This window comes from Rhineura floridana, chromosome 2 (assembly GCF_030035675.1).
Source record: "Rhineura floridana isolate rRhiFlo1 chromosome 2, rRhiFlo1.hap2, whole genome shotgun sequence".
Taxonomy (NCBI): Eukaryota; Metazoa; Chordata; class Lepidosauria; order Squamata; family Rhineuridae; genus Rhineura; species Rhineura floridana.
Window position 1 is genome coordinate 228272071 of NC_084481.1, and position 13953 is coordinate 228286023.

A 13953-nucleotide genomic window follows, 5' to 3' on the forward strand; every position below is an offset into this window, starting at 1 on the left:
GAGCTCCAAAAAGACCTCTCCAAACTGAGTGAATGGGAGGAAAAATGGCAAATGCAATTCAATATAAACAAGTGTAAAATTATGCATATTGGAGCAAAAAATCTGAATTTCACATATACGCTCATGGGGTCTGAACTGGCGGTTACCGACCAGGAGAGAGACCTCGGGGTTGTAGTGGACAGCACGATGAAAATGTCGACCCAGTGTGCGGCAGCTGTGAAAAAGGCAAATTCCATGCTAGCAATAATTAGGAAAGGTATTGAAAATAAAACAGCCGATATCATAATGCCGTTGTATGAATCTATGGTGCGGCCACATTTGGAATACTGTGTACAGTTCTGGTCACCTCATCTCAAAAAGGATATTCTAGAGTTGGAAAAGGTTCAGAAGAGGGCAACCAGAATGATCAAGGGGATGGAGCGACTCCCTTACGAGGAAAGGTTGCAGCATTTGGGGCTTTTTAGTTTAGAGAAAAGGCGGGTCAGAGGAGACATGATAGAAGTGTATAAAATTATGCATGGCATTGAGAAAGTGGATAGAGAAAAGTTCTTCTCCCTCTCTCATAATACTAGAACTCGTGGACATTCAAAGAAGCTGAATGTTGGAAGATTCAGGACAGACAAAAGGAAGTACTTCTTTACTCAGCGCATAGTTAAACTATGGAATTTGCTCCCACAAGATGCAGTAATGGCCACCAGCTTGGACGGCTTTAAAAGAAGATTAGACAAATTCATGGAGGACAGGGCTATCAATGGGTACTAGCCATGATGGCTGTGCTCTGCCACCCTAGTCAGAGGCAGCATGCTTCTGAAAACCAGTTGCCGGAAGCCTCAGGAGGGGAGAGTGTTCTTGCACTCGGGTCCTGCTTGCGGGCTTCCCCCAGGCACCTGGTTGGCCACTGTGAGAACAGGATACTGGACTAGATGGGCCACTGGCCTGATCTAGCAGGCTCTTCTTATGTTCTTATGTTCTTATGACCTTGAAAAGCTATTGCGATGGTAAAAGCACCTTCTTTAGTACAAAGTTAGGCTCCTGTGTGGATAAGCCCCAAGTCAAGGTGTGTCTGGGGCAGCTCACAGTTATTTATTTATTTATTTATTAAATTTATGTACCGCCCCATAGCCGAAGCTCTCTGGGCGGTTCACAAGAAACAAAACCAGTAATATACAATTAAAAACCACATATCAATTAAAATAAATTAATTATACAAAAGTTAAGACAAAATTAAACACATGTTGAATGCATATTAAATAGTAAAATGCAGGAATGTTAGAATGCTAAATGCTAAAAATACTAAAAGCTAAAATGATAAAATGCTAAAAAGCCTGTGAGAAGAGGAAGGTTTTTACCTGACGCCGGAAAGATAGTAATGTTGGCGCCAGGCGTATCTCATTAGGAAGAGTATTCCATAATTCGGGGGCCACCACTGAGAAGGCCCTTTTTCTTGTCATCATCTTCCGGGCTTCTCTCTGAGTAGGCACCCGGAGGAGGGCCTTCCATGTTGAGCGTAGTGTATGGCTAGGTTCATATCTGGATGAGTTGTGGGAGTTACCTGCCTAGAGCCCTACTTGGAGATTTATTTATTTTATAATTTATTATTAATTTTATATCCTGCCCTTCCACCTAGAAGGAGCCCAGGGTGGCAATTGTAGCTGGGACCAGTGATGGAGGAATGTGGGAAGCTGTCTCATACCATCGGTCCATGCAGCTCGATATTGACTACACCAGGGGTCACCAACCTTTATGGACCAGTGGGCATATTTTCAATTCTGAGAGACTGCTATGGGCACCAGTCACAACACAGCTGTCATGAGGAGAGGATAACACAATGTGGCTGACATGGGGGGCATGACATACGACAACATGGCTGCTGCGGTAGACATGGCACAACACAAAATTCTTGTACATTAATGGTGTGTGTTCTTTTGATTTTGTCTACAGCCCTTGACGAAGGCCAGACTACTGAGTGGCCGAAACGCGTTGGGCTTTTGTTATAATAAATATTTTTTCAAGCATTTTCAGGATCTCCCCTTTTTCTCTTTTGTTTTTGGATGCTTGCCACCTTCTGCTGTTGGACAACACAAAATTAGAGAATCCATAATTGCTTTTCCCATAATTGCATAATTGTATTTGCGTAATAGCAGGCTTAACCTGTGAGGTGTTTTCATCACCAGTTGAAGATGTATCTGTTCACCCAGGTTTTCCGTGACCCTTAATATTTATTAATATAGGTCACTGTGATGATTGTACACTTTTTATTGAATATTATTGTTTTATCAAATATTGTAATATTGGGAAGCGCTGTAGCTAAGTGGAAGAGCATCGTCAGGTAGAGCTAGGAGAGACCATTCCTGAAATCTTGGACAGCTGATACCAGTCAGGGTAGATCAACAGCCTGACTCAATATAAGGCAGCCTCCTATGTTACTCCTCTCTGCAATACTGTGAAGAAATCCTGTTTGTTTAAATGGTGCTTTAATAGATATTGTGTAATGTATTCTGTAATTTCTATTGTAATATACATTGTAATGTGTTTCATGGAGGAAGTCTTCTGTCTTCTCAGGTGAAAGCTGGTTTAACTGTTGCTTGGGTTCGTTGCTGACACCTGTGAGGAAGGGCTGGTGTCAGTAGGCAAAAAAGGAATGAAGGTATGCCTATTTTGATTGGTGGGCACAGGTTTAGAATTTTCATTTAGGCAGTGTGATTGGCTGAGGCTAGACTAGAGGGGCCAGAAGAAGTGTATATAGACCAAGTGATGAGCTGGATAAAGAAATGACAGAAGTGTTATGTGTCTAGAGTTCTCATGTGCTGGAGATAGGGAGATGGCCTGTTCTGGACAGGGTTGCACTCTCCTGGAAGGAGCAGGTCCGTACCTTGGGGTACTTCTTGATCCAACATTGCCACTGGAAGATCAGGTGCCCTCAGTGGCTAGGAGTGCCTTTTTCCAGCTTGGGTTGGTTCACCAGGTTTGGCTCCTTCTGGACAGAGATGACTTGGCCACAGTACTCCATGCTCTGGTCACTTCCGGATTGGATTATTGCAATGCACTCTATGTGGGCAGGCCCCTGGAGAAGACTCAGAAACTTCAGCTGGTCCAAAATGCAGCAGCCAGATTACTGGCTGGGGTTCCATTTAGATCTCATATAACGCCTGTTTTAAAACAGCTGCGTTGGTTGTCAGTGCATTTCTGGGCCTAACTGAAGATGCTCATGCTCAATCCCCAAACGCTTCCCTACAGACCCTCTCAGGTGTTGAGATCAGCAGAAGGGGCCCTTTTAGTAATTCCACCACTGTCAGAAGCTCGGGGTGGTGGTGGCGGCCCAGGAGAGGACATTCTTTCTGGTAGATTAAATTGTGGAACTCCCAGAGCTTGGAAGTAACTAGTTACAAGTAACGAATTACTTGTACTTCATTACTTTTTTGAGTAACGAGTGGGTAATTCCTTTACATTTTGATTGTAATAGAACTAGGAGTATTTTACTACTTTTGTGGAGTAATTGTAACGTTTCCAGAATTACTTTTGGGCATTACTTGGGGGGGGGAAGCCGGGGAAGTCTTCTGCTCCTCTGATTTGTGGGTGAAAATCATGTACCACAAACTGGGCTTCTGTGCAGTGTCGCTCTTTTCTCATGCTGTGTGGATGGGTAGGAGGTGCCGAGGGAGTAGGTGGAGAGTGAGACAGGGTGGAGTGGAGAAAACAATTATTTAAAAAAACGGATAGTGGTGGTGAAGAATGGAGTGGACGGGGAAAGGAGCCGGAGGTCAAGAACATGGATAAAGGAGAAGGAGGCAGCAGCAGACTGGAGATAAAAACTGTGGAGGTGAAAGATGACAGTGTGTGTGTGATGTGTGTGTGTGTGTGTGTGTGTGAGAGAGAGAGAGAGAGAGAGAGAGAATACTGTGTTTGCATTTGGCACACAAAGTGGCCTCCACCACCCTGTCTGGCTACTGTGCTTCATTTGCAGTATTTTAAGTTTTTTGCATCTCAGGGGAAAATGTTTGCTTGAGTGAGTGTCCCTTAGTTGGTGGCAGGGCAGGGTCTGGGAGGTGGTTAAGTGAGAGAGATTATGCTTGCTGGCTGAGTGGGGGGGGGATGCACTTGATTTGACGTGCAAAGACCTGAGTAGTGGCCTCAGCCTCCCTCCCCACCACCCTTACCAGCAGAGAGACCACCATTGCTATCTTATGAATAAAAATAATTATTCTACTAACTTTGTATGTGTTTGTTTATTTTTAATGTTGTTTTAGGTTACTTAGATGTGCAGCAGCCAAGGCCAGCACCTTGTAGGCGTTTTTTTAAAAGTAACTGAAATGTAATTGTAGTGATTACTTTGGAGGTAAAGTAAAGTAATCAGTTACTTTCAGAGCAATTGTAATTGTAATGGTAATTACTACTTTTTTGGGCCATGTAACTGTAACTGTAACTTATTACTTTTAAAAAGTAATCTTCCAAGCTCTGGGAACTCCCTCCCCGCAAAGGTGCGTCTGGCAACTTCACTGTACAGTTTTAGGCAAATGCTGAAGACGTACTTCTTTGCCCTGGCCCTTGACCCCTAAGATGTATATTTTTTTAGGACCTATTCTATTTTGTAAATTTAGGTTGTTTTAAACTGTTTTTAATGCTGTACTTTAAAATGTATGTAACCTATCCTGGGACCTCTGGGTGAAGGGCAGGTAATAAATGATAATAGCAACAACAGGAGTAATAATATTTATTTATTTATTTATTTATTATTTGATTTATATCCCGCCCTTCCTCCTAGCAGGAGCCCAGTATATGGCCGGGTTGCTAGTCAGTCAGACTCGGAGGTAGTCCATTTGAGTTGGTTGGTTGGTTTGTCCATGCTGGTCGGAGAGAGAGTCCGTGTTGTTAGTGCTTGGTGTTTGTGGTGGCACACAGAAGAAAAAGACAGCAAATGAAGTGTCCCTCCCTTTTTGACATGCTGCCACTCAGTGTAGACAGTAGTGAGCTAGATGGACCAATGGCTCCTGGCCATGGATTCCTGCCAAAGCTTCCTGTGGTCACATGGGGGTGTTGTTGGTTTTTTGTGTTTTTGTAGCATGATATATTTGTTTTTTATTTTTAACATTGTTGTGAGTCACTTGGAGACCTTCGGGTAACAATTGACTAATAAATCGAACAAATAACAACAATAATAATAATATACTCTCTTCATTCATTCAGACCATGGTATTTCCAATCTCTATGTATGGATGTGAAAGTTGGACAGTGAAAAAAGCGGGTAAGAGAAAAATCAACTCATTTGAAATGTAGTGCTGGAGGAGAGCTTTGCGCATACCATGGACTGCAAAAAAGACAAAGAATTGGGTGTTAGAACAAATTAAACCACAACTGTCACTAGAAGCTAAAATGATGACACTGAGGTTATCATACTTTGGACACATAATGAGAAGACCTGATTCACTAGAAAAGACAATAATGCTGGGAAAAACAGAGGGGAATATAAAAAGAGGAAGGCCAAACAAGAGATGGATTGATTCCATCAAGGAAGCCACAGACCTGACCTTACAAGACCTGAACAGGGTGGTTCATACAGATGCTCTTGGAGGTCACTGATTCATAGGGTCGCCATAAGTCGTGGTTGACTTGGAGGCACATAACAACGACAACTCTCTTCCCACCACAGATACAAAACTCTGTTAATTTAAATTGTGCCAGAGGATCCTGGCACTAGCTCCATTGAACTGAGTGGCATTTATGTAAGTGGTGGTGTTTGGCAGAGTACACTCACGTTCTCATCTACTGGACCTTCATTGCAATCGGAAGCTGGGGTTTAAGTTTAAATGACTGTTCCTTTTCCTTGTGTGTTATTACATGTGAGTCTGCTGCTGTTTCCTGGAAATCCAGTACACAATCAAGAACTTGTCATGCTAGAGAGCTCCTGCCTGTCCGTTTAGACAATACTGAGGTAGATGGACACATGGTGTGAGAGCTTTCTATGTTTTATTATTTTGTGAACTGTTTAGGTATTTCTTTTTGTAAATGAAAAGTGGTATAGTAATATTTTAATTAATAAATGGGCGGCTGGCACAGTTGGAGTCACCTTGGAGGACACCATAGTCCTGGAAATCTTTTGAGCAGGACTCAGGTCCAGAGGGTGCCAGTTCTGGTACTGAGGGCTGGTGACACCAGTGTTCAGAGGAAGAACTTCCTCTCTCTTTCACAGTCTACCCAGAGCTCCTCTGCTTGCAGATGTGTTTCTATGGCCTTCCAGTTTGAATCACAAAGCTACATATGAACTTAAATGGTTTTATCTTGAATGGAATTCCTGCCATGCAACCTGTCTCTGGCCACTAGGGTTGCCAGGTCAGAAGCATCACAGACCCTGAGATTTCAAGGGTAGGCCCTAGTGATGTCACGGGGCAGGCCATAGTGATGTCAGAGGGGTGGGCCTAGTGATGCCATTAAGCATGATACATTAAGCATCAATCACAGTTGCTTGGAGCATATAATTCAAACAAAAACACCTCTGATTGGAAATTAAGATAGAAATCTTAGCTAAAAGATGGAGCCTGGGTAGGGAACATTTAATGTAGTCTACTTGCTTCTGGCAAGAAGGGTTTAAGTGCCCTCAGGCCAGCCCAGTCACCAGAAGGCCATTGTAGAAAGAAAAGATGGCCCTGAAGGCTGCGATTCTAAACACACTTACCAAGGCCATAGAACTCAATAGGACTTACGTCTGAGTAGATATGGTTTGGTTTGTGCTGTTGGTAAAGCTTGAGTAGGGATCCTTTGCAAAGATATTCCTATCCAAACAGGGTTGGCAACACTCTGCCCCTACTTTTTAACATGGCTGCTCCAAACTTCTTTACAGATTTGACCCTTCACTTCAGAAAGTGATTTGAGAAACAAGTAAGAGTGATTCTCTACCTTTTTCTGTCTACCCTGTGGACTGCTATAAACTCACTTTGACAGCCAACCCAATTCCAGTGAGTAATAATTGACAGAGAGAAAACACACATGGATTGGTCTACCTTCACAGATAGCAGCTTGGGTACAACAACAATTGCAGCAACACTTCCCAGTAAGTGAATTCTCTTTTACCACTATTGGGCAAGAAACAAACCATCATGCAACCAACAAGATGCATCATCAGTGAGTTTTAAGAGGGTTGAGCTGAGTGCATGGAACCACTGCTGTTGCTTCTATGGCTGTAAGGAAGTGAGGTTAAAGGTAGATGAAATGCAAATAGAAAAAGAAAAGACTGTTGATTTCCTAAACACAATACCATACCAACCACAACAAAATTCCTATGAGTAAGGCAGAAAACTCAGCATCTCACAACCAGTCAGGATTCCTAACCAAAAACCAAAACTAAAAAAACCCTGGCAGCCAGTCAGCCAAGATCACAGAAATCTCCATGCAGCACAACCTGACCCGGGGGCTGCAGTTAGTGCAGAATGCTGTGGTACGGTTGCTGACAAGAGTGAGACCCTGTCAGCACATAATACCTCTGCTCTGAAATCTGCACTGGTTGCTGATTTGCTACAAGGCCAACTTCAAGTTGTGCTTTCCATGTTATGGGTGCCATATAGTACTTGTTCTGCTCTTGTAAGAAATCAGTCCTGTAGTGTGGCAGCACCTACAGTTTGGAACTCCCTGCCTATTAACATTAGGCAGACACCTTTATTATGCTCTTTTCAGCACCTGCTAAAAACATTTTTGTTTAGGCAATCCTTGAAGGCACATAACAAAAATCCAGGCAGTGTTAAAAACAGATAAAACTCATTGTTGATTTTATTATTTTGAATGTTTTTAAATACCTGTCTTTAATTGTTTTTGCCAATAATTTTATTGTTTTAATGCCTTCTGTAAACCGCTTTATTTTTTACAAGAAAGTGGTATATAAACCACGTCTACTCAAAAGTAAGTCCTATTGAATTCAATGGGGCTTTACTCAGGGTATGTGGGATTACCATTGCAGCTTTACTCCCAGAAAAGCAAGTACTAGATTAAAGCTTCATACTGGGAAGGTTTTCAAAACACTGCCCTCTTCAACAGCCCAGGAAAATTTAAAATTGGTTAACTCCTGCACACAAGAGAAAAAATGACTTTTGGAACTGCTGAAAGCTATATATACTCAATTTATGAGATTTTCAGATAAACGGGGGGGGACACAACAGCTTCTACCTTTCCAGTGGGTCTAGGTACTGCCTGGAAGCCAAGAAATCCCTTGTCAATCACAACCCTGACTTCACTTATTGGCTACAAACCTGAAAGGGCAGGGTTAGAGCAGCCAGCTAAGAGATCATTTCATAGAAGTTGTGGGTGGGGGGGCTGACGGTTTGGTGTATATCGCGTGAACCAGGCCACCTAGAAACTATTTTTTTTTAATGAAAGCTGAGAGTCCAGATTTTCACCCGGAGACCCAGAGAGGACCCCCAAAATCTAGAGTCTCCGGGTGAAAACGTGAGACCTGGCAACCCTACTGGCCACTGTTTTCCCCCCTCATTACACAGGGACACTGGAAGGTGCCTTATACTGAGTCACATGATTGGTCTGTCTAGCTCAGTACTGTCTAAACTGACTGGCAGCAGCTCAAAACGAGAGTGACACTTATTGCCAGTGCTATGATGGAAATGTCAACATCATGGTGACAATCAGCCTTCTTTTCTCACACAGTTATTAGAAGAGCTTTGATCACTTGCAGGATGTGCCTTATGGACTGGTGATGAGTTACAGCACAAGGTAAACCATGTGATCCTGTGTGGTCTTCATGATTTATGACCTAGAGGATAGCTACAAGGACTTTGTTTGCAAGTGAGGGGTCAGTGTACCATTACATTTGTGTAGTTTCCAGAGACATAATGAAATCCTGCTAACAGAAAAGAGGGAATATGTATATTGTTTTCTTCTAGTTCTTTTGAAAAGAGACGTGTCTTTATGAGACGTTGGTAAAGCCTTGTCATCAGTGAAGGGAAGAGAGTGAGGAGGACTGCATACTCCCCATTTTCAAACGGGCATAAAAAAATCTACTAAACAGCAACAACAAAAACCTGACAAAGCAAATTCAGTAAGTTCAGCGACGTTCCAAAATGAGAGGGAAATCCTTTGAAGTAAAAGCTCTGTGCATTGTATGTATTGGCCAAGCAACTGGTGGGTCAGGTCAGCTCATCTCAAGTAATTATAATGGCAAGGTTCAGAGACTTGAGTTTCCAGTCTGTTGCCTTGCAATCTGTAAATTCCTGTGAAGGATACTAATGTATAATTTTGTACTTTGAATCTGCCTTCTTTTCTCACACAGTTATTAGAAGAACTCTGACCACTTGCAGGGTGCTCTCGCACTCAGATCCTGCTTGGGGTCTTCCCATTGGGGCATCTGGTTGTCCGCTGTAAGAACGGGATCACTGGACTAGATGAGCCGCTGGCCTGATCCGGCAGGGCTCTTCTTAGGTTCTTTGCTGCTGTTATATGCCTTCAAGTCCATTACCACTTATGGCGACCCTATGGATCTTTATATATATATTCATATATATATATTCATATATATATTCATATATATTCATATATATATATTCATAGGGTTTTCATGGTAAGAGGTATTCAGAGGTGGTTTACCATTGCCTTCCTCTATGCCTACAGCACCCAGTATTCCCAGGTGGTCTCCCATCTAAGTACTAAGCAGGCCTGACCCTGCTTAGCTTCTGAGATCAGATGAGATCTGGCGTGTTCAGGGAGTATGGCTGTAGACTCTTATTTATTTATTTTATTTATTTTATTTAATTTATATACCGCCCTAAGCCCAAGGGCTCTCTGGGCGGTGTACATAATAATAAAACAATCAGAGAATATATAAATACAATAATACAATGGAATCAAACAAAAATAATCAAAATAGCAACAAAATACATCAATAAATATTAATAGTACACATTAAAATGCCTGGGAATATAAAAAGGTTTTCACCTGGCGCCGAAAAGATTGCAGCGTCGGCGCGAGGCGCACCTCATCAGGCAGACCATTCCACATTTAGGTTCTTAGGAATAGTTTTTATGTCTTTTGAACACTGCCTTGGAATCTGTGGGATGAAGGGTGGTTTAGAAATAATGTAAATAAAGAAAATAAATAAAATTGGAAATTTCAGAAATGAACTCCCTGCTTCAGAAGCTCCCAAAGGCTGTTCTCATTAATCATGCCTAGGCCCTGCAGACAGACTGGATTCACCCTATTGCAGATTCTTCTTGCCTCCTTACTCCCACCTTTGCTTCCTTTTAAAATGGGGAAAAATAATGCTTTTATTGATTTTCTCAATATACATGAATTATTTGTTAGAACCAGTCCTTCAGTGTGGTGGCACCTAACCCTTTGGAACTCCCTACTGTTACGTATCAGACTGGCACCATTTCTATTGTCTTTTTGATGCCTGTTGAAGACTTTCCTCTTTCAACAAATCTTCTCAGGGGAGATTTTTATCCCAGTCGGTATCTCTATTAGAATTGAAATTGTTTCGATATATGTAATTATTTTAACTGTTTTTAACAGTTTTTAATTGTTTTTAAACATGTACTGGTTTTTAAGCATACAGTTGTTTCATATATGTTTTTATTGCATTGTGGAATCACTTAGAGATGCTTCATAGGAAGCAGTTCATAAGTGAGTAATAATAAGTTCATAAGTAAGTAATAATAAAAATAAAACTATACTAGCAAACAATGGAGTACCACAATTATTGTTTTCTTACTTACATATCTCATAATATGTAATATTAAGTATCTCAAACAGAAGGCTCAGTTTTTATTGGACCCATGGGCACAAATCATTCCAAGGTGAACTTTGTTCTAGCAGTGGCCCAATGTGAGCAAACCTTTGCCAACATATATCATGAAAGGCATCCAAGTATATCTACAAAGTTGTCTTTGGACCTTTGCTGGCCCTATGGTGCTGAGTGAGCTTTTCATGTAGACTGCTGGTCACGGGCAATCTAGTTCCAGCTACAGTGGCAGGGAATAGTCCTGGCAGAGGCTTTGATGAGACCTTAGATGTTTCCTTGCAGCATCAAGAACCATGAATCATGTTGTGTCTGTGATTCTTGAATTTCTCCCCATCATTGCTAGAAGCTGAAGAATGGGGAGATGTTTGCCAACCCTGGGTGGTGACAGGAGACGCTGAGGAAGGGAGACCTTTATTTATTTATTTCAGTGGTGGGGAATCTCCAGCCCACGGGCCTCATTTAGGGTCATAGGAAGTTGCCTTACACTGAGTCAAACCATTGGTCCATCCAGGTCAGTATTGTCCATAGCGACTGGCAGCGGCTGTCCAGGATTTCAGGCAAGAGTCGTCCCCAGCCTTACCTGAAGACTGAACCTGCATGCAAGACGCCCTACCACTGAGCTACAATGGCCCCTCTCCTAGGGCATGGAATTGGCCCGCCAGGCCTTCTTGGGCAACCCACACCCACCCACATATCAGTCACCTGATGTCAGGCAAGGAGATCTGGTATCTCTGATGTAAGTAGGGTTGCCAGGTCAGAAGCATCCCAAACCCTGAGACTTCAGGGATGGCCCTTGATGATGTAATGGGGGGGTAGGCCCTGGTGATGTCATTAAGCATGATACATTAAGCATCAGCCGATTTCTTGGAACATACCGTTCAAACACAAAAATTCTGATCAGAAATTAAGATAGAAATTTTAGCTAAAAGACGGTGTTCTGGGGACTAGCTAAAGTGACAGTATCATTCCTTATCACCTGCTTAGAGAGCCTGGGTAGGGAACATTTAATCTGGCCTACTTGCTTCTGGCAAGAAGAGTTTAAGTGCCCTCAGGCCAGGCCAGTCACTAGAAGGCCATTGTAGGAAGAAGGGAGCCTAGTGTTGTGGAGATCTTAGATGGGAGCACTCAGATGGATGCCCCTGAAGGCTGCAACTCTAAGCCCCATAGAACTCAACTGGACTTATTTTTGAATGGATAATGGTCGGATGCACGGATCATGCTGTTGGTAAGGCTTGACTAGGGATCCTCTGCAAAGGTATCTATATCAAAGCAGGGCTGGTAAACCCCTGCCTTGAATGCGCTGCCTGCCTTTTAATGTGGCTGCTTCGAACGGCTTTACATAACTGACAGAGAGAAAACATGCATGGTTTAGTCTACCTTCACAGGCTGTAGCTTGGGACAACAAGGAACTGCTTTTTAATATGTTTTTAAATTTCTTCTTTCTTTTTAAAATATATTTTTAAAGCTTTTAAAAAATGTTTTTAAATATGTTTTATTTTAATGTATTTTAAAGTCTGTTTTTATGATGTTTTAAAGTGTTTTTAGTGCTTTGTTCGCTGCTCTGGGCTTCTAGTGGGAGGAAGGGCGGGATATAAAGCAAATAATAAATAGAATAAGCAACAGCAGTTGAAGCCACACATCCCAGTATGTGAATTCTCTTTTACCACTATTGGGCAAGAAACAAACCGTCATGAAACCAATAAGGTGCATTATCAATGGGCTTAAGGGGTTGAGCTGAGTGCATGAAACCACTACCAACCACAAGATTCCTATGAGTAAGGCAGAAAACTCAGCATCCCACAACCAGTCAGGGTTCCTAACCAAAAACCAAAACTAAAAACACCTGGCAGCCAGTAAACCAAGGTCACAGATATCCCAATGCAGCACAACCTGACCTGGGGGCTGCAGTTAGTGCAGAATGCTGTGGCACGATTGCTGACATAAGTAAGACCCTGTCAACACATAATAACTCCGCTCTGAAATCTGCATTGGTTGCCAATTTGCTATAAAACCAAGTTTAAGGTGTGCTGTCCATGTTACAGGTGCAACATAGTACTTATTTTGTTCTTGTAAGAAATCAGTCCTTTAGCATGGCAATACCTACGCTTTGGAACTCCCTGCCTATTGACATTAGGCAGGTGCCTTCATTGTACTGTTTTCTACACCTGCTAAAACATTTTTGTTTAGGCAAGCCTACCCAGGCATGTAGAAACTATTATGTTTTTAATGTGTTTTTAACTCATTGTTGGTTTTATTATTTTGAATGTTTTTAAAAACCTGTCAACTGTTTTTGCCAATAATTTCATTGTTTTAATGCCTTCTGTAAACCGCTTTCAGGTTTTTCACAATAAAGCGGTATATAAATGTCGCAAATAAAATACATAAATACATTTCAGAGTTACTGTGGTCCTTGCATCTCTTTCCTCTTTTAGGAACAAAGGAATTTGCCTCATACTGACTCAGGCCATTTGGTACCATTTAGCTCAGTATTGATGATATGGACTAGCATTGGATCTTCAGGATTCCAGGCAATATTCTTTTCCAGAGATTGAATTTTGGACCTCTGCATGCAAAGCATGGACCCTACCACTGAACTACAGCCCTTCCGCTGTTTAAAAAAGTATCTTTTAAAATTGTTCTTTTCAATTCACTAATGAATGAACAGCATATCTACAGCAGATCCAAACCATGCATTTAAAGCACATTCAACACACATTTGAAGGACATGAATCCCCTCCACAGAATCATGGGAACTGTAGTTTGTTAAGGGTGGTGGAAACAATAACTGTGACGGTGGAAACTACACTTCCAAGGATTCTGTCATGTGTTTTAAATGTGAGTTGGATGTGCTTTAAATGTATTATGTGGATCTGCGTTACTTCATAAACTTTGCCTGCATATAAATCGTTTTAATATTTTTTAAAAAATGGAAACCAGCTACAAAGTTTACTGGGTGACCATGGGCTGCTCACCATCTCTCAGCGTAGTCTGCCCCTCATGGACAAAACAACAGAGTGGGACCATGACCGCCCCAAGGAAGAAGGGCACACTTAAAATGTAAAGGAAATAATCATGTACAACCATAGTGTACATACAGCCTTAGGCTGCAATCCAATACATGTCTATTCAGAAGTAAGCTGTGTTGAGCTTAATGGGACTTACTCCCAAGTAAATGTGTATTGGATCGCAGCCTTAGTTTTAATTTAGTTGGACATAATTCA

General features: G+C 41.9%; 1 long non-coding RNA gene and 1 pseudogene across 2 annotated transcripts in view; one reads left to right on the top strand and one right to left on the bottom strand.

Annotated features, from left to right (window-relative positions):
- Positions 1 to 13953, top strand: part of LOC133377782 (uncharacterized) — a 51993-nt gene that overhangs the window by 37799 nt on the left and 241 nt on the right. Inside the window, exons 3-7 of one of the 2 annotated variants that reach the window (XR_009760795.1) lie at positions 2563 to 2647; positions 5185 to 5242; positions 6836 to 7045; positions 8644 to 8709; positions 13165 to 13352. This is a non-coding gene — a long non-coding RNA (uncharacterized LOC133377782). Of the gene's footprint in view, positions 1 to 2562; positions 2648 to 5184; positions 5243 to 6835; positions 7046 to 8643; positions 8711 to 13164; positions 13353 to 13953 lie in introns of those variants that run through there. The other variant, XR_009760794.1, reaches the window with a different exon arrangement.
- LOC133378686 (5S ribosomal RNA) lies at positions 9595 to 9712 on the bottom strand (annotated as a pseudogene).